This window comes from Protopterus annectens, chromosome 7.part0 (assembly GCF_019279795.1).
Source record: "Protopterus annectens isolate FY-2018-M chromosome 7.part0, PAN1.0, whole genome shotgun sequence".
In the NCBI taxonomy this organism is placed as follows: domain Eukaryota; kingdom Metazoa; phylum Chordata; order Ceratodontiformes; family Protopteridae; genus Protopterus; species Protopterus annectens.
In genome coordinates, this window is record NC_056739.1 from 428,045,560 (window position 1) to 428,069,887 (window position 24,328).

Below are 24,328 nucleotides of genomic sequence, written 5' to 3' on the forward strand. Positions count from 1 at the left end.
CTTGGCTCAAAGAGCAAACCTTACCAGATCATGTCAAAGCAAAATTATTAGATGCACCACTTCAAAAATATGTATTGTTTGGTGTTAAAGCTGAGGAGGTACTAAAGAAAATGGAGGAAAAAGCGAAATCAATGCAAACAGTGAAAGATTTCCTGCAGGTACAACCTCCACGTTTCAGCAGAAACTGGCCTTCAAAAAATTGGTCCTTTCCAGCCACGGACAGACCTGAAAGGGGCAGATACAGATGCCCAAGGGGTAGAGGGCAAACCTCAAGGATCTTACAGAGCAAGACAGTGGCAAGCACCAACCCCAAGAGGTGGAGAAGATGGATCACAGTCATTTAGAAAACAGACACAATGACTTCCCGCTATACCTGCCAAGCAAAGCTTTAATGGCAGCACCTTTGGGCGGAAAACTGGCATTATTCTCAAAAAATTGGCATATTGTTACAAAAGACAAATGGATTCTGGACGTTATAGACCGAGGCTACAGGTTCCACTTTCACACCCTTCCAAAAATGAGAGGCATGCCAAACCTGCCACAAAATCAAAGGGCAGAGGCACAAAGACAAATTTCCGCTCTCATGGACATGAAAGCGATTCAAGAGGTACCTGCAAAAGAACAAGGTCAAGGTTTTTATTCCAGACTATTCCTGGTACCAAGGAAAGACAAAGATTGGAGACCTATCTTAGACCTATCCATCCTAAACACATATCTACAGGTGCCAAAATTCAAGATGCTCACATTACAGCAGCTTCTTCCCATGCTGGGCAAGGAGTCTTGGCTGGTAACATTGGACCTCAAGGAGGCATACCTGCATGTCCCTATCAGACAAGATTGCAGAAGATGCCTCAGATTTCTTGCAGGTTCAACCCATTACCAATTCTCTGCATTGCCCTTTGGCTTATCTACTGCGCCCAGAGTGTTTACGAAATGCCTGGCATTAGTAATTGCCTTCTGCAGACTACAAGGAATACAAATCTACCCATATTTGGACGACTGCGTGATCCAAGCGGACAGCAAGGACATACTATTGCAGCATCTGGCGTTTGTAATAAAACTGTTAAACTTCCTGGGATACACAGTCAACAAAAAGAAATCAAAACTAATACCCTCTCAACAAATAATTTTCCTGGGTGCCAGCTTGAATACAACCACCCAGATGGCCTACCTCACGCCAGACAAACAAGGGCAACTGTCTCAATACTTCAGCAAAATGGCAACTTTCACCAGGCTAACTGCAAGGAAAGTCCTGCCGGCTCTGGGATTCATGGCATCTTGCATCCTACTAATCCCATGTGCAAAGCTGCATATGAGGAAACTTCAATGGTACCTAAAAAACTTATGGTCTCAACACGGCCACAGCTTGGAAACAATTATACCACTCATTCCATGCCTTCAAAAGGAATTTTTGTGGTGGGCTCAAGCATGCCAAAGAAACACAGGTCTCCCTTTCTGTGTACCTCAAGCAACTCAAATCATCACAACAGACGCCTCAGAATACGCCTGGGGAGCACACATGGCAGATCAGTGCATTCAGGGAAAATGGTCCCAAAAAGAGAAGCACCTACACATCAACCAAAAGGAGATGCTAGCCGTGCAAAATGCTCTTATGACCTTCAAAGACCTACTTGCATCCAGGCCAACTATTGATAAGGACAGACAACACCACAGTGATGTGGTACATAAACAAACAGGGGGGGACTCATTCATACCCCCTGTGCAGGCAAGCCATGACCCTATGGAACACAGCACTGGAATTGCAAATTCAACTACAGGCACAATTCCTGCCAGTGAAGGAAAACACACTGGCAGACAACCTAAGCAGAAATATGACAGATCCACACGAATGGAAGTTGCATCCTCAAGTTTTCACAAAGATAACTCAGGCATGGGGGCAGCCAGACATAGATCTATTTGCTACCCACAGAAATTACCAGTTGAAAAAATTTTGTTCAAGGACCTATCATCCACAGGCCTGGAAAGTGGACGCACTCTTTCAGTTGGACAACGTTGACAGTTTATGCCTTCCCGCCTCTTCCTCTACTGACCAAAGGTCTATTAAAAGCCAGAGCAGAGAGGCCGCAAATGATTCTCATTGCTCCAGACTGGCCAAGACAGCACTGGTATCTGCTCCTGAAGAGCCTGACACATTCCCCACCATGGATCCTACCTCTAGTCCCTCTACTGTTGTCCCAGCGCAACTACAAAACCCTTCACAGCCAGCTCAAAACCCTAAATCTAGCTGCATGGAGATTTCCTTAATTTCCCAACAGACTCTCCTCTCCAAGGAGGTGCAGGATGTCATCTTGGAGGCCAGAAGACCTTCTACTAGAAAAGCCTACACCGCCAAATGGAAACGATTTTGTGCCTGGAATCAAGAAAAGGGCCAGAATCCTTGGGTAATAAATATACCTCAAATTTTACAGTACCTAGCTGAGATGTTAAATAGTGGACTTTCCTTCTCCTCCATCAAGATCCACGCTTCAGCCATTTCTGCACAATACAACACAGATCCTCCTTTATTCTCACATCCTCTCTTAAGGCAGTTCCTCAGAGGGGCAAAAAATATAAAACCACCAAGGAAACCACTCGTCCCTGCTTGGGACCTCAACTTCGTATTGGAAAAGCTGACTCTTCCCCCCTTTGAGCCAGCTTCTTCAACAGAACTACAATACTTGTCATGGAAAACAGCCTTTCTTCTGGCTATCACCTCAGCACGCAGGGTTTCGGAGCTACAGGCCCTCATGGCTGTGCAACCATTCATCATTTTCCATCAGGACAGAGTTTCCTTACGAACCAACCCTACCTTTATGCCAAAGGTAGTATCCAGTGTAGCTTTGAATCGGACTATCCACTTACCTACCTTTTATCCAAATCCACAAAACAAAGGGGAAAGACTACTACATTCCTTGGACATTCACAGACAACTTCGTTATTATTTGGACAGGACAAAGCCATTCAGGAAATCCGAGCAACTCTTTGTGTCCTATGCTACAGGTGCTCAAGGAAAGGCTATTTCCAAACAGACAATTTCAAAATGGATAGCCCACTGCATACGCTTTTGTTACTCATTTCATGGAAAAACTGTGCCTGCATGCATCAGATCCCACTCCACCAGGGCCACAGCTACCTTGCAGCTTTCCTCAGGGGGGTCCCTACCAAGGACATTTTGGAAGCAGCCACTTGGATTTCAGTGCACACTTTCTCCAAGCACTATCACCTTCCACTATACTCTAAATCTAGAACGGGTTTTGCCACAGCAGTCTTGCAGGGCATCCTCGCTCCTTCTAGTTCCACTTAGTGCCTACCACCCTTACTTAGCTTTGGGATTCTTCCCTTCTGTAATGACTGCAGCTGTATGCACGATGAACATAGTACAGTTTTGTACCTACCATAAATGTAGATGTTCGAGTGCTCATACAGCTGCAGTCCAGGTTACCCCCCTCCGTCCCCTCTTAGGACAGGCCTTATGACAAACACCTTATCATACAACCTATTTGGGGTATTCTTTTGTGGTGTATTTGCTTGCAACTACTGTTTTTTGATTTTTCTATATTGTATGTTTGCATAACATTATGTTTTGCCTTCCTTCTGGGGGCACCTGACATCTGGGGCAAGAAAAACTGAAGAAAATGGCGTTGGCTGCCTCTTTTATACCCCTGCCACACTGACGTCAGGGAAGAAGCGACGACGACCGACGCCGGACCTAGACTTTGGAATTCGGCCAACCGAGGACCCGCCTGACGGCAGGATAACCCATCTGTAATGACTGCAGCTGTATGAGCACTCGAACATCTACATTTATGGTAGGTACAAAACTGTACTTTCCCAGGGATGCACTGGTGCACGATTGGCCCCCGGGTCTCCTGTATGCATTCCCTCCTACCCCGTTGATTCCCAAATTTCTACAGAAAGCCAGGAACCTGGAAAGGACGATAATACTCATAGTGCCATTCTGGCCTCTGCAGATATGGTTCCCCTTTCTTCGAGCCCATCAAATGGAGGAACCTTGGATTCTGGACCCAGTGCCAGATCTATTGACTCATTCTTCGGGAGTTCCCCACCCATCTCTTCAATCCCTCCAACTGACAGCTTGGCTGCTCCGCTTCCCTGCCTAGCCAGGTCAGATCTTCTTTCTCCGGCAGTTCAACACATTCTGGTTGCCTCTCATAAAGCCTCCACCAGAAAGCTTTACAGGAGCAAATGGAAACGCTTCGTATGTTGAGCGTCAAGCCAACACATAGATCCCTTGGGTAGCTCCACTACACAAAAAGTTCTGGAATTCTTATCAATTCTCTTTCACGAAGGAGCCTCTACTTCCACCTTAAGAGTACAGTTGGCGGCTATATCTAACTTTCATATTGGTGAGGGGGGCTCTTCTATTATGTCTCACAGGCTTTGCAAGGCTTTTATGAAAGGAACCTTCCACCTTCGTCCACCCATTCGGGAGCCCTTTTTCCCATGGAGTTTGAACTTGTTATTGTCGCAACTGATGTTACCACCCTTCGAACCGGCTTCATCTTGCCTCCTAAAGTTTTTATCGTGGAAGACACTATTTCTTGTGGCTGTCACGTCAGCTCGAAGAGTATCAGAGCTACAAGCGTCATCAGTCAGGCCACTGTACTCGATCTTCCACCCAGATAGTCTCCTTGCGCACAAACCTGTCATTCCTCCCCAAGGTATGTTCTGTCCTAAATATCAACCAATCCATAGTGCTCCCCACGTTCTTCAAGAATCATACAAACAAATTGGAGTATATGCTGCACAAGTTGGATGTTCATAGGCAGCTAAGATTTTACCTGGACAGGACTAAAGATCACAGAAAGTCAGATCAGCTGTTTGTTTCGTTTTCAGACAACAAAAAGGGTATGGCAGTCACGAAACGTACCTTATCTAAATGGCTTTCCTATTGTAGAATTTGTGTACTCTATTTCGAATCAGTCATTACCTTTCAAGCCTAAGGCTCATTCTACCAGGTCCGTTTCCACTTCCTTGGCTCATGCAGCTCGCTTACCTTTGAACACGATTTGTGCAGCAGCTACCTGGGCTAAACCTCATACATTTATCACTCATTATAAGGTTGACAGGGCCTCCAAGGACAGGACATCCTTTGGTTCCACTGTGCTCAGGAACGTTCTTCCATGAGTCACCCAGGGTGACGGAGCTAGGGACGCTACCCGTGTGTAAGAACAAACGGCGAGATTGAACACTTTCACATAAAGAAGTTATGTACTTACCATAACGTTCCATGTGAGGTGTTCATCTCGCCTTTGTTCTTACATTCCCTCCCTTCCCCCCCGCTCACATGTTATGGAAGAACAGGTAAGACTAGAGTCTGGTCGGGATTTTCTTACCCCTTTCTAGGGTTCATTGGTCTGTGTCCTCATTAGGATATAGTTCACCGCCCATAGGCATTACTTTTTATAGTCAGAGGATGTTCATGGATAACCGTGTGAATGTGTAGGTCTTGCACCAAGGTGATGATTAGCGGTCTGGTTTCTCGCAAACTAGATCTGAGGAATAGCAGGGAGGATTATGGGATATAGTCTGGTCTCGAGCTTCTCTAAGATGCAGAGCTTTGCGATGCGGCCGACTCGGAGCCGAGGATCGGCTCCGAACCCGTGTGTAAGAACAAAGGCGAGATGAACACCTCACATGAAACGTTATGGTAAGTACATAACTTCTTTTTCTCAGCCCTTTAGCAAGCAGCCCTTTCCTGATAGGTCATCCTCTGCATGACTAGCAGACCCCTCTAAACCACCTACCCCTTTCTGCCCGCCTCTCTCTTCCCCTGTGGCAGCAGATCAATTCAGACAAACTGGGTCTTGTCAGTTGTGGAAAAGGGCTACTTCATGACTTGGTGGGAAATCCCTATCCAAAAAGGTATCTCACAACCTCCAAAGGACCAAACACACTTCCTTCCACAAGTCATTCAAGGTCTCTTTCAGTGGGGCACATTACAGAGGGTTCCTCCAGGACAGGAAGGCCAGGGCTTCTACTCTAGAATCTTTCTAGCCCCAAGAAAGGATGGGCCATGGACACCCATCCTAGACCTGTTCCTTCTAAATCCTTTTCTGCGTGTACCCACCTTCTGCATGCTATCACTCCAAACCCTTCTTCCACTCGACTCCCAGATCATCCCTAGCCACTCTAAACCTGAAGAATGCATATATTCTCATTCTTATCCATCCATCCTATCAAATTCCTGCATTTTACTGTGCAGTCCTTGCACTATCAGTTTACTGCCTTGCTCTTTGACTTGTCCACAGCACAAAGGGTATTTACAAAATGCTTATCCTTTGCTTTTGCAGAACAAGGGGCATTCAAATCTTCCCATACTTGAACAACCATCTCCATTCAGGCAGATCAACCAAACACCCTGTTTAAAACGCCTCCAATTCACCATTTCCCTCCTCGAAGGGCAAGGTTTCACCATCAACTAACTCAGATCCTCCCTTACTCCTACCCAAGATCAGATTTTCCTCAGCTGCAGAATAAGGACAGATCTGATGAAAGCACTTCTTACCTCAGACATCATTGACCACTTACTTCCAAGAACTACTCCTGACTAAATCCATGTCAGCCAGGGAGTTCCTTCACCTTCTGTGTCTCATGGCAGCCATGCTCCCTATGCTACCGTTAGCCAAGTTACATATGAGGAAGTTTCAGTGGTACCTGAAGAATGTTTGGTCTCCACATGCTCATCCACTAGAGTTTCAGGTCCCATTCCTTCCCTTTCTCAAGAAGGAATTCCAGTGGTGGATCCAGCTCAACAGATGTACACGGATGCATCAGATCTCGGGTGGGTGGTGACTCTGAGTGGCCTTGAAGGTTCAAGGGCAGTGGGACACTTGCCTTTGGAAAAAAACACATCAGGGAGATGGCTGCTCTTATCCTAGCTCTGAAAGCATTCGTACCCCTTATCCATTCAGGACCTCTCAAAATTTTAACAGACAACAACACAGTCCTGTGGTACATCAACAAACAAGGGGGGACAAAATCCTACTTGCTCTGCAGGCTAGTCATCCAAGTTTGGGAAATGGCTACCCTCTCCAAAGTGATGCTGCAGACAGTTTACATTCCCTCATAAACCAATGTTCAGACGGATGCCCTCAGCAGGTCATTAACACAGAATCATGAGAGGATGTTGCACAGAGATGTTTTTTCTGGACATTGTCCACCAGTGGGGTACACCACAAATAGATCTGTTTACCTCCCCTCTGAACAGACTACAGTTATTCTGCACAAGATCCCCCTCCCCACTAGTTGGAGGGTGGATGCCTTCACAATCTCCTGTTAAGGGGATATTTCTTTATGCATCCCCCCTTCCTTCTTGTACAGAAAGCCCTGCTGAAGATTCAACAGGACAAACCGAAAGTCTTGTTGGTGACCCCCTTCTGGTCAAGGCAGCACTGGTTCCCCCTTCTTTTTTCTTTAGCCAAGGGCAGTCACCACATGTTACCTCTCAAGGTGGAGCTCATCACACAACAAAAGGGATCCCTCATCCACCCACACTTTTATAGACTCTGATTAACCCTGTGGGTGATAAACTTTTGATCCCTTTTTAGACACCTTTAGGTTCTCCATTATCTCCACAGACAACTATATCCCTTTCGGTCAGATGTTCCTCTAGTTTTGTCTTATCTGTGTGAACTACTGTAGACCTTTTATATTCTTCAGTGAAAGTCCATTTATCAGCTGTTTCTGCTTGTTTACCTTTCATCCCACCGTTATTATCCAGATTAGAGGTAAAACTTTTTCTTAAGGGGGTTGTGCACATCAGACCACCAAGGAAACCCATCTCTCCCCTGTGGGATCTGAATTTTATTCTAGAAAAACTCAAGACTGCTCCCTTTGAACCAGCAGCCTCAGCCACCTTAAAGATGTGCACTTGGAAAGTGGTGCTTCTGGTAGCCTTGACCTCGGCCAGAAGGGTCTGAGTTACAAGCACTCTTGGCCAACCCACCATACTTAATATTTCATAAGGATAGGGTCTCTATTCACACCAACCCCTTCTTCATACCTAAAGTGGTCAATGAACTGTCACTTAATCAGCCTAAACATTTACCCACTTTCTTTCCCTCTCTTCAAAATGACAGTGAGCAGAGTTCGCCATTCCCTGGATGTTCAGACAACTTGGATTCTACATAGACAAGGCCAAGCTCATCAGAAAGTCAAACCAGCTGTTTGTATCCTTTACCCTAGTGCTCTGGGAAAAACCATCTCCAAGCAAACAATTTCTTGGATTTCCAACACAATATCATTCTGTTACTTCTTCCATGGCAAACAGTTGCCTTATACTGTGATGGCCCACTCCACCAGGGCTGTGCCCTCCTCAGCGGCCTTTTTCAAAGGACTAGATTCAGCCACCGTTTTAGAGGCAGCCACTTGGACTTCACTCCATACCTTTTCTAAACATTATAAACTAGACAGCATCTATAGAGCTAGGGCAGGTTTTGCTAAAGCCATCCAGCATGGATCCATAGAGAATTCCTTTATCCTCTCCTCCCATATCACATGCTGAGCTTTGGTGTTCTCCCCCATGTGTAGAATACTGCAACATGAGAATAGAAGGACATAGAATAGTTGTGTAAAATCTTACCATAACCATAGATGTCCTTCTCTTCCATGTTATAGTATTCCCATCCTTCCCTCCTACCCCCACTTAGGACCCCTTGTTTCTATTCCTTTTTTCTGTTCACTGGATGACATCCTTGTCGGCTATCCTTAGACTCTTGTCCGACTAGGGCATTCAGTTCTGAGTTCAGTGTGTGTCGACGTCACATTTATGGCTCACGGTTTATGGTACCTATGTTGACATCCCATGCAGCAGCCAGGCTAAGCTTCTGTAGATGCCCCAGACGTTTGGGTCACCTCAGATGGAGGATCTCTCATGTTTAGAATACTGCAACGTGGAAGAGAAGGACATCTATGGTTATGGTAAGATTTTACACAGCTATTCTTTCTAAACCAAAATATAGAAATTTCATATGGTCCAGATACTTGGAAACATGTCTAAATAAAGCATTTTGTAATTCTTGAACAATAATATCGTAGATAAGTTCTAAAAATTCCCTGTAGCCAATCCTATATAAAATGTTTCGCACCCTTCACAAACTGCAGTATAAACTAATCCAGTGTTCTCTCAGGAATTCCTAGAATCAGGACAAAAAACTTGACTATTCATTGGCAATAAAATATAATTGTTTTTGTAAGTGCATCTACATGCTTTACACTTCCACAAGGAAAGGTACCTTTCTGCTTATTTCTGCTGTGTAATGAAATTTCAGTATCATCACTGTGCAAATATTTTCAATGGTATTGACTTAAAATGTGGTCTGTCACCATTAATTTTAATAAACTTTTTTCTCAATGTTTGAGTTCTTTTGTAGACATTTGATTACATTATTACCATCTACAGTCATATTTACATTAAAAAAGCATCTTTAGTATATGGTGTTAAGAAATATTAAGTGGTAATACAGCTTCTCAAATAGTCAATCGCAAAATTATAAAAGAATACGCAGCACCAATTCTGTCTTTCGTAGTTACTTTTATTAACGCACGTGTGGGAGACCCAAAATCAAAGTAGGGAATCTCCCTGAACAAAAGAAACTGTGAGCTTATGTACGCTTACGTAATACTAATACTAAGTTGACTAGGTACACCAGTAGACAAAGGATTTGCATATACCTGTCAGGTAGTTCCCCGTAAGCATTACGACACACCTGAATACTTATTGCTAGGTAGAAAATCGGTCTCAAGTCCAAATAAGGATTTGTTTCCTTGACCACATAGCTTTAACACCATGCTTACTTCATGCAGTCAGTCACATACTCCTAACCTTCAGTGCAGCTGCTTTTGACCCTTCAGATTTTGCAGTCCCCCATTTGATGCTGTTTAAGCATCACCATATAGTCTAACAAACATTTTTCCATAACTCAACATCACCATAACATCTGAAATCTCAGCATTATTGCACACATTTATGTCATTACTCTTATCTTTAAAAACTGGCATGTAAAAGTTTGATTGTGCTTTTGCTGGCTTGGCAGCCAACAGTTTACAAATCAATGTCTTTATTAAAAACAAAACCAGAAAGGTTATTAAGGCAAGAACAACAATTAGCATCAGTAATTTTAGTATGCCACCACCCCAGCCAGAAAATAAGTTGGTTAACCATGCCCATGTGGAGCTATCTGCTTCCTTAGCCTCCAACAGTTCCGACACCTTCTGGATCAGCTCCAAATGGCTAGTTATCTTGTGTTGGTTGTCAGGAATAAAAGTACAGCACTCCTCATGGATTAAAGCACAAGTACGATGTCAAGAGCCATACGGTTTTGTAGGACCACAGCTCTCATGGCTGTCATCTCATCAGTTATAAGTTCTGTTGCTGAAAAAGTTGCATTGCTCAGGGTTTCAAGGAGTTTCAACATTTTTCTCAGTGCCCAAATTGATTTTACCGCCCCATAAGAGGATATCATGCCAGCCCAGAAAATGACATTGACCCCGAGGTGCATATGTGCTAACCCTTTAGTGCTGGCATGGGCAAGATCGTGGTGGTAAATCCAGGATGCATCCACCTTACCTACAGGGTTATTGGAGCCTTCACTTCTCTAATATTTTCGATTTTTCCCCGGGTAGTGTATATGCATGCCGTATGGCAGGGACTAAACCCAGGAAACAGCTCCCAGACCAATTTTCGGGTAGCCGTTTGTATGCTCTTTTTCCGCAGATAAAGTAGCAGCCATCATTCAGTATTACCTTTGAGACATTTTCAGAAGCTTTATTGTTGGTAACAGTGTGAAAAAATGCAGTGAAGCCCAGGTTGTCTTACATTTGAGCGTATTTAGAAAGATTATGCCCCTGTATATCATTTTCAAAAATCCATTCTTGCCGATGAAGTAGTTTGTGCATGCTGTTTAGTCTCTTTGATGTTACTTTCTTTCTGGTCGTACCCTGTGGGCAGAGTCTCCAGTCAGAAAACGATGCCTCCTTGACCTTTGATTTGCAATGGAAGATAGAAGGATGGCATGGCAGACTCTTGTAATAGAAGTGTCACAACTGCTCCACCCCACTTTTTTGGATCCATTCTGTTTGAGACAAAATGCCATGTTGGTGAAAGGCCAATGAAAGTGACAGTCTTGTTAGAATGTGATAATCCCCCAGTGAAGTTGGTTAAAAGAGGCGGATACACAACTGTTGAGGGGAAAGCTGGTAAATAAAATGCCATCATGAGCAGTGGGAATTGCAGTGCAAACCCAACAATTACTGATATTAAAAGAGGAGGCATACATTAACTTGAAGGCATGATAACGTGTTAAAGTTTGGGTGCCAATTAGATGCTCGTCATTGAACATGAAGGTGTGGGGTGGTCACAAGACCGTTGAAGGTGGCTGAAAAAAGGAATGGCCACAACAGCGAGATTAACAGTATAAGAAGTGTGCTGCAAATACATGTACAGTGTTTTTGCGGAAATGGTGTGGCCCACAAGGAAGGTTGAGATTGCAGCTGTACATTTGTACCAAAGGGATGAAGTGTCCTGAGTGAAGAATCAGTTGAGTCTGTCAGGAGATGCATGGTAACGGGAGAAGCTGTGGTCATGGCTGAAAAGGTGAAATGAAGTTCACGGCTTCAAGGAGGTGGTTTAGTGTGGCTCCGGGTGCGATGTGCAACAGGTTCCGGGATGTTCTGAGGTGAAGAGAAGGAATGTGGTTGTTGATCTCCGAAGGCACAATTTTCATAACCTGTGAAACGTGTATCCAAGTAGATGATCCCTGTAGTCTAACAGCAGAGGAGATGGTGAGTAAAAACCAGGTAGGGCCCTTCCAGCAGGGCTACAAGGCTGTTTTTCGACTGAAGGATTTAACATACACCCAGTCAGGTTCTGGTAGAGTTTGAGCTTGTATGACCTGACTGTGGTGATGCTGTAAAACAGAAACAAGAGATTTGCTGCAAGACAAATTAGCGTCATGTAACTGATCAGAAAAAGGTGGCAGGGTGAGGGGCATATGAATAGGTCGGCCCATAATAATTTCATGTGGAGAACGACCCTTGGAATAATGAATTTGGCCCTGCATAGAGAATAATACTAAAGGTAGTGCTTGTACTCAGGTGAGGCCTATTTCAGTAGAAAGCTTAGATGGTCCTACCTTGATAGTCTGATTTGTCCTTTCAATAATGCCAGAGGCTTGAGGTCTATAAGGGCAATGAAATTTCAAGACAATACCTAGCATTATGCAAATTGCTTGCGTCAATTGTGAGGTAAAGTGCATGCCTCTGCCATAATATGTGTGGCATAGTACCCCCAAAACTGGGAATAAACTCAGTGCATAGCTTCTTAGCAACAGAAATAGCATCATTTTTGGCACATGGATAGGCTTCAACCCAGTCAGAGAAAACATTAATTATAGTAAGAACAGATTTGAAACGTGTGGAAGGAGGTAGTTCAATAAAATCCCATTGTAGTGCACAAAAGGGACCTGAGAGTTTTGGTAGAGGCTGGGAATGGGACCTGGGTGCCTTTCAAAATGTTAAACTGTAAACAGATTGAACAACTTGACACAAAATGGAGTACAGATTCCGAAAGACCAGGCGCGTACCAGTCGCATTGGATTATCTTAATTAGTGAGTTCTGGCCCAAATGAACAGGGAGATGATAGGCGCGGATCAATTGGTGTAAAAAGGCTTTTGGTACTACAGGGCGCCCGTCTGGATGTCTCCAGAGAAAGTCTTCGCCGGGTTTACAATTTGCATGTATCCACTGACTCCTCTCGGATTGTTCTGTAAACTCAATAAACACTGATTTGAAAAAGTAGGCATCTACAACGCTGGTTGAAATACACAACTGCGTTGGTTGTCCCTGAACAGAGATGGAAAGAGCAGCTTGTTTCGCAGCCCATTCTGCCATGGCAGTTCCCTTACTTTCAACAGAGTTATCAGACTATTGAGCTGCAATTTTAATGACAGCAACTATATATATATATATATATATATATATATATATATATATATATATATATATATATATATATATATATATATATATTATAGACTGTTTTGTCCTTGGCCAATACTTGAGTTCATGAACCAGGTAATAAAGTTCCAGTTGACAACATAGAGGTTTGCGAGCAAACAGCTGACAGTTGTCCATTTTGGTTGCACAGACAAGAAGCATCAACGAAAAGTAATAGATCTGGATTTTGTAAAGGGATGTCCTGGAGGTCTAACGTAGGAGGACGGGAAGAATTAACAACAATAGGACAGTCATGGTTTTCGTCCTTATCCAAGGTGGGGATTAATGATGCTGTATTAAGTGGCGGGCATCGGACAATTTGGAGGGCAGGGTTAGCAAGCAAAATCAGTTCATATTTTGTCAGTCCTAGAGGGAGATAAATGTGTGTTCGTCTTTAAGAGTAAAGCGTGAACTGCATGAGGGACAGCTGTAAAGGTGGTGTTTCCTAAGGTAATAGAGGCTGTGCAAGGTCCACAAAGATGGCTGCAGTTGCGACTGCCCTCAGGCATGAGGGTAATCCAGAAGCTACTACATCCAATTGGGTGCTAAAATAAGCCATCGGTCAGTACCCTCTAGTACGTTATTGGGCTAAAAGACCCAATGCCACCTTATTTCATTCGCTACAAAAAAGAATAAACAATTTTGAGTAATCTGGTAGGCCAAGGGCAGGCAGGTTGGATAACTGTACCTTGAGTTGTATAAAGGCATTTTCATGTTCCTCTGACTATGGAAGAGGCTCAGGACTATCCTTCTTTAATAAAACTAGTAAGGGCTGGGTAATCTCTGAGAAATTAGGGACCCATTGGTGGCAATAGCCAGCCAGTCCCAGAAACCCTCTGAGTTGGCTTTGGGTAGTAGGACTGGGTGCATTTTGGTTGGCCATTATACGGTAGGGCAAACCTGTCTGAGCGCCATGCGAGATCACATGACCCAAATATTTGACATTGGGTTGACAGAACTGTAGTTTGGATCTGTTCACTTTGAAACCCTGAAGAGCTAGATACTGCAAAATGGCAAGGGTGTCCCTTTGACACGCTTGCGGAGTAGCCGAGGCAATGCGAATGTCATCGGCATATTGCACTAGCGCTAGTGCTGCTTCGGCTTGGAGATCTAGGGCATCCAACTGTCGCTTCATTTCTCTAGAGAAGAGAGTAGGTGATTCCACATACCCCCTGGTGAAGTCTAGTCCAGGTATATTGCTGCCCCTGGTATGTGAATGCAAAAAGATATTGGCTGTCCAAGTGAATCGGAATAGAGAAAAAAGCAGAAGAAATGTCTATCACAGAGAAGGTGGCAGATGGAGGGATTCTTTTCAAGATGGTTGCAGGGTTAGGCACTATAGGGAAAGCAAGTAGAACAGCCCTGTTAACAGCTCTAAGGTCTTGAACAAAAGAATGTCTCCCTGCCTGTTTTTTTAACTGGCAGGATAGGAGTGTTGGATGGGCTTATCGTTAGGAACTATAATGCCCTGTTGCAATAAAGATTGAATTACTGGAGCAATCCCAGCTTCTGCCTGGGCGGAAATGGAGTATTGAGGTACTTTTGGCAATGCTGCACCAGGCCTCAAGGTAATTTTGACTGGATCCGCATGATGCAAGAGGCAGACGTCATTGTCGTGGGTGGTCGATAGTGGCGCAGAAAGGGCATCTAATGATGGGTGGGAAGGTGCAGATTGTGCTTGGCACTGGCTGAACACCATTTGCAAATAGTTTGAATCAGCCGAGGTGCATGTTCCCAGCATAACATGGTCTTACTCTTCCGTCAGGACTTCCAGAAAGATTCCCTCTTCGGTGCAATAAATTATGCAACCTAGTTTACGTAGCAGGTCACGACCAAGTAGGTTCAATGGTGCTGACATGCCAACTAAAAAGGCATGGTGTTCTGTTAAAGGACCTAGACTCTCACTGGTACCTAGACTGTCTCGGGGTAACTTACGGGGACTCTGGAAACTCCCATGCCTTTAGTGGTGCTGCCATAGAACGGAAGATTTTTAGCGGCCTTCAATGTAAGCATAGATCTAGTGGCCCCCATATCTACCAGAAAAGGAATAGGATTATTTTTCACAGTCGGTCACAAATGGGCCCTGCTGGTCAATTGGAATGAGTGGGAAAAGTTGCTGCATCTGTTTAGGGAGGCCCTATAGTGACTGTTGGGCACCATGCCAACCGGTAGGTGGCGGTTGTGGCACTAGGTAAGGACAACTGTCCCTCCACTGACCAGTCTGTCCACAGTTGAAAGAGGTTATTTCCACCACCTTCCCCCATTTGTCTCCGACCTTGTCGGAAGCCATTACTTGCAGGGGGTCGCTGAAAGGGGCCTTGCAGTCGAAATCCTTGTCCATTAGTGCCTCCTCGGCTCTGTTGCCCAAAGGAAGAAAACATATGTAACTGGGCCTGGAGAAGTTGGTTTTGTATACCCTTCTTTTCCTTTACCATAAGGTCAGACAGATACTGCACCTGGATAACTAGCTCATGCAAAACCTAGGCTGGGCCAGTTCAAACACACCTTTTTCAATTGATCTCGAACTGGAGGTAGAAGACAGTCTATAAAAGTAGCAGACAGCCCACTGGCTGTGGGACCTTTTGTCTGCTTAGGATACCCTAAATAGGCTTCAAAAGCATCACTAAGCCGTAACAGGTAGGAGTCCACTGGTTCATCTTCCCATTGTTGGATGGCCTTAATTTTCGACCAGTTCAGAAGATAAGAGCAGATAACCGTAATGGCGTCCATATATGGCTTCTGACCGACTCAAAGCCATCATTTCCAGTCGTTCCATGTTGCGGAATGGGATTTGGGACATTTGCATGGTCCCATATTCGTTTTAAAAGATCAGCTGGAACAGCATATTGCAATACCGCCCTTACTACTTCAGTAGTGGGGTTCTGAAGACTGACATGGCCAGCCAAAATTAGTTGGAATTTTGCTGGGTTAGACCGAATGAGCAGAAGTGACTTGACAATTGCTTGAAAATCTACTGCCGACCACGCCCTAGTGATGGTTATGGTAGAAGGAGTGGTCTCATCTCTACCATGCGCAGGGTTTGGGACTTCTCGTAAGGAGAAATATCCCTTTTCATCATCCTCCTCGGATGAAGATGAGGAGGAAGTGTCTTCATCAGAATCTGGATTGAATTTATCTGGTCTTAAATATCCTCTTCCAGTATCCGTGAGAATTGGGAAATGCCCTAGTGGTTTCTATGCGGACTTTGAGCCCTGCTTCTTTTTGTCCCTAAGAAATTTGAAAAACATTAAATTCAGATCCCTAGATGTAGTGTGCATCGCTGGGCAAGTATAAGGTGCTGATTCATCTCTAAGCTTGAGTCGGGCTAGTCTGTGCTTTGATCAGCAGCGCCATCAGAGGTAGATGTAACTTGGGAATCACCATAGGTGCTAACTGATCCACCCCTTGCAATGATTGCGGTCGTTGAACAGTATCATTGGTGGGTTGTTGAACAGGCTGGAGTATAGCAGGTTGTTGCACCTGTTGCTGAGCCGGTGGCTTTTGCACCTGCACCTGGCCCGCTATTTCATAAGCAGGTGGTGCATTTGGTTGAGGCAGAGTAAAAGCATACTCTTCCTCAGTGGATTCAGTTGAACCTATATTTAACTGACTTAAGCCCACTATGGGGTACAATCCTTTGTATGGCGGGGTCTGTAAGAGTTTTCCTTGTACTATTCCCATCTTATATGCTGTATGGTTTAATGCCTTCAATTGTCTTTTTAATTTGTCTTGATTAAATTTTAAACGTCTTACTATGGAGTCCTTTTCCCTATCTTTTGATTCCGCTTGCCAATCATTAAAAGCCGCCCAACATCTTGGCGGTACCTTTTTCCCTTTTACTTTTAGCTTTTGTAAATTAGCCAATGCAGCTTTGTTAAAACTGCCATTAGCTGGGAAGCATAATTTCCCATCATTGGTGAGGGTAACCCAATGATTCAGATTCAAACAGCTTTCTCATGAAACTTTAGAAAACATATAGTCGGCAGGAGTTCCTCTTTCTGGCTGTAATTCTTTACCCGCATTCACTCCCATGTTAAAAGCAAAACCTTTTTTCTTTTTTCTTTTTTTGACAACGAGCTACAGTCTGTAATCCACACTCGCACGTATTTCGCCAGAAGATTATCGTTTAACCCTCCCTCATTCAGTAACAAATCATGCCACCTACCTTCTGAAAGTTCCATGAAAGAGAGAAGAAAAAAAAAAAACTTGTAAATTAGGCACTTGCAAATGGCCGAGGTCCCGAAAGACAGAAAACCATCTGCGGGCCCATTAGTGAGCCGTTAGCTATCTGCCTGAGGCTGTCCTCGGATTTCTGATCAGAGTCACGGCACCAACTGTTGAGTATTAACTGGTAATGCAGCTTCTCAGATAGTCAGTTGCAAAGATATAAAATAATATGCAGCACCAATTTTCTCTTTCATAGTTACTTTTATTAACACACATGTGGGAGACCCAAAATCAAAGTAGGGAATCTCCCCAAACAAAAGAAACTGTGAGCTTATATACGCTTAGATAATACTGTTACTAAGTTGACTAGGTACACCAGTAGGATTTGCATATACCAGTCAGGTAGTTTCCCCGTAAGCATTAAGACACATCTGAATACTTAACTGCTAGGTAGAAAAAGAAAATTGGGCACAAGTCCATATAAGTATTTGTTTCCTTGACCACATAACTAACACTGTACTTGTTTACTTCGTGCAGTCAATCATGTACTCTAAACCTTCAGTGCACCTGCTTTTGACCTTTCAGATTTTAGAGTGGGTTTGTACTTGTTCATTATGGCGTTTTGAGGAAGTTTAATTATATAACAAAAGAAGGGATATTAAAACGTTGTAGGAAATCCCCATTGACCTATCCTAAGACCATACTAAAACATGCTAGCATAGAACATATGAGCTTTAGTGGACACTTTAAAGCAGACAGTGAATATAAGGTTACTAGAGATGCCAATGGCAACTACAAATCATTCTTCAGTTTTGCCAGAATATTGTGTTCCCATGTCATTGTTCAAAGAGTGTGAATTTAATAAGTGTTTAAAGCAATGCACAGAGGTCATGCATATCACACTTTCCAGTCCCAAGAATATGACCAGTATATTAGCAGACACATTCAGTGATCATTTTCATCCCACCTACTCACATTGTTGAGCCCACTATCCCTGAAAATTTCCCAGAAGTCACTTTGGAACAAGCCTTAAATTCCCTGTTCAAGGCTAAAATTTATAGTTCTATAGGACCAGACGACATACCGGGCTGCATTCTTGTCTGTGCCAAGTGTGCACTATCTGAGCCTCAACTTAAACTGCTCAACCTCGTCTATGCTGAGTTTGTCCTTGATGTCTGGAGAACAGCCACTGGGAGGGCTGTACATAAAGGTGGCCCCTGTACAGACCCAGGTAATTATATGGCAGTCAGCCTCACTATTGTTATGTATAACCAGGAATAATATCTTAACAGAACTGTATTTGGGCAACCTAACTAATCTAGACCCCACTCAGTTTGGTTATGTGAAGGGCCATGTCCCATATCCTGAAAATAGTAAATTTCTCTGAAAACATTAGGGGCTGTAGACAGTGGTCAGTCTGGGCATTCTAGTCATCTCGAACTGACCAAGCATTTTCACAGTATACTCCATGCTGGTATTTTTGAAACACCCATGTCAACCACTGGATTGCAAACTGGCTATACAACAGATCTCAAGTAGTGAAAATTGCTTGTAACCTTCTCTAAACATAAAATTGTAAGTAAGTGGGTATCACAGGGACACTGTTGGCTCTTTCACATTTGGCATTCATTTTGCAGACGTCCAAGCCAATAATCCCTTAACTATTGTTGATAACATTTGCCAGTAATTGTAATCTGAGCACTGTTATCTGCTCATTAACGGATACTAAACTGCTCCAAAAATATCTTAGAATATGTATGTACCTGGTGTACTGAAAATGGTCTAGACCGAAATGCAAAAAAATGGCAGCCATAGTACAGTAAACTCTGTTAACCGGAACTCAAGCATCTGGCAAAAAAATATCGAAGAAATGCAGTACAATTTTCATGTGTTTGTTTCCCCCTGCAGAAACATACCTTACGTTTTAGAGTTTTAAAAAGGAAGATAAGAATGAATTCCTTCTCTCCCCAACCTGAGAACAAGTCAAACCAAGCAAATAATATTAGAGTACAGTATTGATCAGGCCTATTTTTAATAGTAGCTCTCAAGCAACCAGAAACTACAGATCTGAAGTCTTCATTTGCTCTTCAACCTGTGGGTACTCGGATCCAGGACAGATCCGACTCGGCCGCATTTCCAGCATCTGATCCGAGCTCCAAGCTCCTTCCCTACCCATAGTGCCCCTGTCTCCCTCCTCCTTTCAGATCTCTTTTGCCACGCTAGCGTTCGCATCGTGGACCGGGCTCTAAGCACCTGTTTGGGTAAGTTTGTAGTTTTTTGAGTCATAACTATTTATCGTCCCACTTTTCTATCTCCTCGTTATTTTAACGTCTTTCTAAATTGGCACTCCTGCATCTGGTACTTATATATATATATATATATATATATATATATATATATATATATCTATTGAAAACTCACTTGACTGAAAATGAAATTACTAGGACCACTTCACTGAAAACTCACTTGACAAACTCATTTCATTGAAGGTTATAAATGGCCTTTTCCCCACTGTAGTGCGACCCTGGAGTTAGTATATAAAGTAAGGGGGGGCACAGCCCCCCACATATTATAAACATTTTAAACTATGCACAGTGATACAAGTACAATAAATAACTGTTTCCAAAAGAGAATATATAACCAAGTTATGTGGGTGGCTTCGCTCCCCACACCTCCCAATGTGGGGGGGCTGTGCCCCCGCCCCCCTCTTACTTTATATACTAACTCCAGGGTCGCACTACAGTGGGGAAAAGGCCATTTATAACTTTCAACTAAATGAGTTTCAGTCAAGTGAGTTTTCAGTGAAGTGAGCTTTCAGTGAAGTGGTCCAAGTCATTTCATTTTCAATCAAGTGAGTTTTCAATCAACCGTCATATATATATATATATATATATATATATATATAAGTGTGTGTGTGTGTATAAAAAGAGTGTTTTGGTCTCTCTGTATTTCTCTTCCTCGCTCTCCTCATCTTTATGGCAGAGACTCCCAAACAGGGTTTTAGGAAGAGCACGGAATGTGGCCATAAGCTATCCTCAGCTGATGGCCACACTCTCTGCGTGGTTTGTTTAGGGGTGACTCACCTCGATTTCCCCCTGCTCGATCTGCGTGGGGTTCAATCCCCACGCGTTGATCAACAGGAGGAATAAACTCAGTTTGAAGGGCCTTCTCCCTTCACTTCCGGAGGCGAAGGTTGCTTCAGAGCCTTTTGGCCGCCTCTTCTGCTTCTTCGCCCCGGCCTCTGGGACTTAACCTCCCGCTAAGAGGGCTGGGAATGGGAAGAAGCATCAGCACAGGGACTGAGACAGACCGAGGAACCGGTCCCCTAACTGCTCGGCCTCAGCAGAGCCTTTAGCTAAATCCTGCCCAGCTGCCACCGCGCCCCCCCCCCAGGCTCCTTTCCCCTTGTTTTTTCCCCAGAGGTGTCTCAGGTCTGCTCAATGCCATCAGCTTCCCCTCATACGCTCTCTAGACTGATGTCGGTGGCTTCCTCTTCCAGGTCCACCCACAACCTCTCCGAAGCTGAGGTGGACAGGATGATGTGGAGATTTATCCACACACAGATCCAGGTGGGAGTCTTGCCTGCCCCCTCCCCCCTCTGGGGCTGGGGGCATGCAGTCTGCCTTCGTTCTGATCACTCCTTCTCCGATTCGACCCCCCCCCCCCCCAGTTTCTGAGCATTTAAGTCCAAGGCCTCTCGGCATCGAGGGGTCGGCGCCGATGGTACCTTGTATCTCTACAGTGGCCATTACCCTGAGCGACTCAGCTCAGACTAGTTCGGAGCCGACCAGCTCTCAGATCCATGGCTTTGGTGCCAGTTCCACCGTGGCGGTGTTGGCTCAGAGTTTTTCGAAGCCAAGCAGCCCGTTCGGAGTCTAAGTCCCTGGATGGTTCGGCTCCAGCTCACCCGTTGGATTAGAGGGTGACAGACCCGGTCACAGTTCCCTTTCCAGGGGTTCGTTCCCCTTCTGCTTTTGACATGGTTGAGAGGGTCCTCTCTGTTCCATCGAGACCCTTGATGCATTCATCCTCTTGAGTCCATCCTGGCTCCCTCTCTATCTGGTTCAGATTCCGCCATCCTGGCCCCTCAGGAACAGCCTCTCTCTCTGCCCCAGGGAGTTCTCCCACCAATTTGGAGGAAGGGGAGGGTTCCCCCCGGTCAACCCCCCTAAGATGTCTCCTTTGGAGACATCATGGAGATCCTTCATCTGCAAGGGGGTGGTCTGCCCAGAAACCCAACCCTAACAAGTCAGTGTTCCTGGAGGCATTTGGCACAGGACCCTCTACATCCTTAGTGTCCCTTCCTGTGGATCCACTGGTGGATCTGATTACAAAGATTGGAAGGAGCCCAATACAGTGGAGCCTATCCCCAAGTGCCGTGTTTGTCACCTCATTACTGGACTATCCCCAAATGTCCTGATAAAATACTTAGTGTGCCTTCAGACAGAACGTATTGGACCAAGGGATCCCAAGTTAATGCCATGGTGGTGGCAGTGGCCACTAAGAAGGAGCTGATGCAGGAGAGCTTCCACGGTCCGTCCGCCAGACCGAGAGTCCAGGACGATGGACCATTTTGTGAAGCGGGTATATGCTTAAGCCACTTTACCCCCAGAGACAGAGGGGGATTGACAGATGCCACCCCCGAGGCAGAAGGCGTCCGAGGAATCAGGAGTCTAGAGATTCTTTCTCTGATAAATATGCGCAGCAGCCCTTAAGGGCTACCAGGCTGCTCGTCTCTGCAGGCAGTCAGGGGCAGACTTTCGCTACACCCAACAGCCTGGGAATCCATCACAGACAATTGTCTGCCACCGTTTGATCTCACCACAGCCCCCAGGGTGTTCACCAAAGTGATGACAGTGGTAGCGGCGCACCTGCGGCTGCAGGGCTTCCAGCTCTTCTCCCACCTGGACGATTGGCTCCTTCCTGCCCCCTCCAGGCATTGACTTTGCCAAGCCAGAGATTCCCCTCTGCAAACAGCCCACCACTTGGCCATAACCTTAAATCTCAACAAATTACTACTGACTCTGGTTCAAGTTCTGGATTTTATTGGAGCTCGGTTGGACACAATGCAGGCCAAGGTATTTCTAACCTCAGACAGACTCCAGTCCCTAAAACAACAGGTTTTATTTACCCTTCAAGCTCAATCGCCGACAGCCGAATTGGGCTTATGGGCATTGGGGTCCATGACAGCCACGATCACCCTCGTACCCACTGCCTGGTTGCACATGATGGTACTTCAGTGGACCCAGGCGGTTCAGTGGTCCCTACTAGACCTCCCGTTGTCCCACCCTATACACATCTCGGGCATGCAGGGATTCTCTCATATGGTGGATTAGATCCCCAGACCTTCTTCAGGGTCGCACCGTCATTCTTGCGCCTCTGACCACTGATGCCTTCCTACTCGGGTGGGGGTCATTGTTTGGGAAGGATAGTCAAAGGCATGTGGTATCCCCACAAGACTCGATTGCATGTCATCATCCTGGAGGATGAGGGTGGTGCTCCTAGAGGTGCAGGCTATCCATGCCCATCTTTCTCTAGGGAAGATTGCCACCCAGACAGACAAGTATGTCTGTATTCTGGTACATCAACAAGCAGGGGGGAACCAGGTCTTATCCCCTGTATCGCAAAGCCATGAGAATGTGGGAATGGGTTATGTCTACCGGCTGTTTTTTGGTGGAAACGCACATTCCAGGGAGGTCCAACATTCTAGCGGACAGGCTCAGCAGATCTATCCTGACTCCTTACGAGTGGTCTCTGAATCCTTCAGTAGAGAAACAGATGTTTCTATAGTGGGGGTCAGCCTTGCTGTGATCTGTTCGCCTCTCCTTCCAATGCTAAGTGCAGCGAGTTTTTCACTCTGAACCCCCCACAGGGTGAAGCCCCGAGAGATGCTTTGGTTCATGCTTGGCCCTCTGGTCTTCTGTATGTTTATCCTCCTCTCCCTCTGATCCCGAAATTCCTTCAGAAAGCTTACAGGCTGCAGAGCTCAGTCATCCTCATTGCCCCGTTCTGGCCTCACCAAGTCTGGTTCCCTTCTTTGTGGTCTCTCATAGTGTGTCCTTCCTGGACATTAGATCTGGCTCCGGATCTCGTATCTCATCCCTTAGGGAACTCTTACCCAGGTCTGGTCAGTCTGAAGCTCACAGCTTGGCTGCTCCAGATTACACCAGTCTTTCTTGCCATAGAGCCCAAAGCAGAAGCAGTTCGCACGAGTGCCAGTCGGCCACTACCTGAGCTTCGTCTTCCTAATTGATGTTGAAGTCTTCTAAAGCTAAGTACCCCATTGGGAATCCTTTTCTCTTGTACTAACCGATGTCAGTAAAAGTTAACAATTGTCTAGCCTGTGGAAAGTAAATACAACACCGAGACTTTCATTCTTACTGCGTCACTTGCTTAGGCCCAGACCACGATGTCCCCTGCTGCCGCTTCTGTGCTTTGTTCAGTGCCAGAACTATATGTCGTCTGGCCCTTTACTGTAGCTAGATAATTTTGCTTACAGTCCCCAAATTCCGATATGGCTTCGGTAAGCCATCCGACAGCAGATCTTCCGAAAAAACGTAAAGATAAAGACAGAGATTGACTGCACAGATCAAAACCTACAGACTGCGCTCCCGTTAAGCTAGTCGTCAGTTCTCTGTTCCTCAGTGAGGCGCTTTCACAGCCCCTGATGCCCGCTTCTATGGATTCACAGGCCACTACAGAGACCCTTTTGGAGTCTGGTATGCCGCAAAACTTTTCGACTAAGGATCCTGCAGTCGTCTCTGCCTTGGATGGGTCTGGGTCTGGAGCCGCTAAGCAGGCACCAGCTTCTGAGGAAGCCCTTCGCACTACCGATTCTCGACACAAACCGATGACTTCTTTCGCGACTACCATTTTTTTGAAAACTACCGAGTTTTGTAGGCTCAGGTTACGAACCATGCCCAAGAAACTGTGACAGCCCAATCTCAGGCACCTGCTTCCTTGCCTCAGTCTCAAATGCTTAAAATGGCGGAAGACCTTATCATGCTGATCAGAGGAAGCCAAGCTATCCCTTCCAAAAGAAAGAGAGATCTGTCCCCTGTAGTTTTGTCAGAACAGGGGTCCGATGACTCTGATGCATCTGAGTATGAAGACCTGCAACCCCTCTCTGCTTATGAGAATTCT

At 45.1% G+C, this 24,328-nt stretch overlaps 1 protein-coding gene across 1 annotated transcript in view; it reads left to right on the forward strand.

The window, feature by feature from the left end:
- Window positions 1-24,328, forward strand: part of NUP62 (nucleoporin 62) — a gene marked incomplete at its 5' end in the record, with an annotated part of 873,863 nt that overhangs the window by 535,497 nt on the left and 314,038 nt on the right. The window lies entirely within an intron of this gene.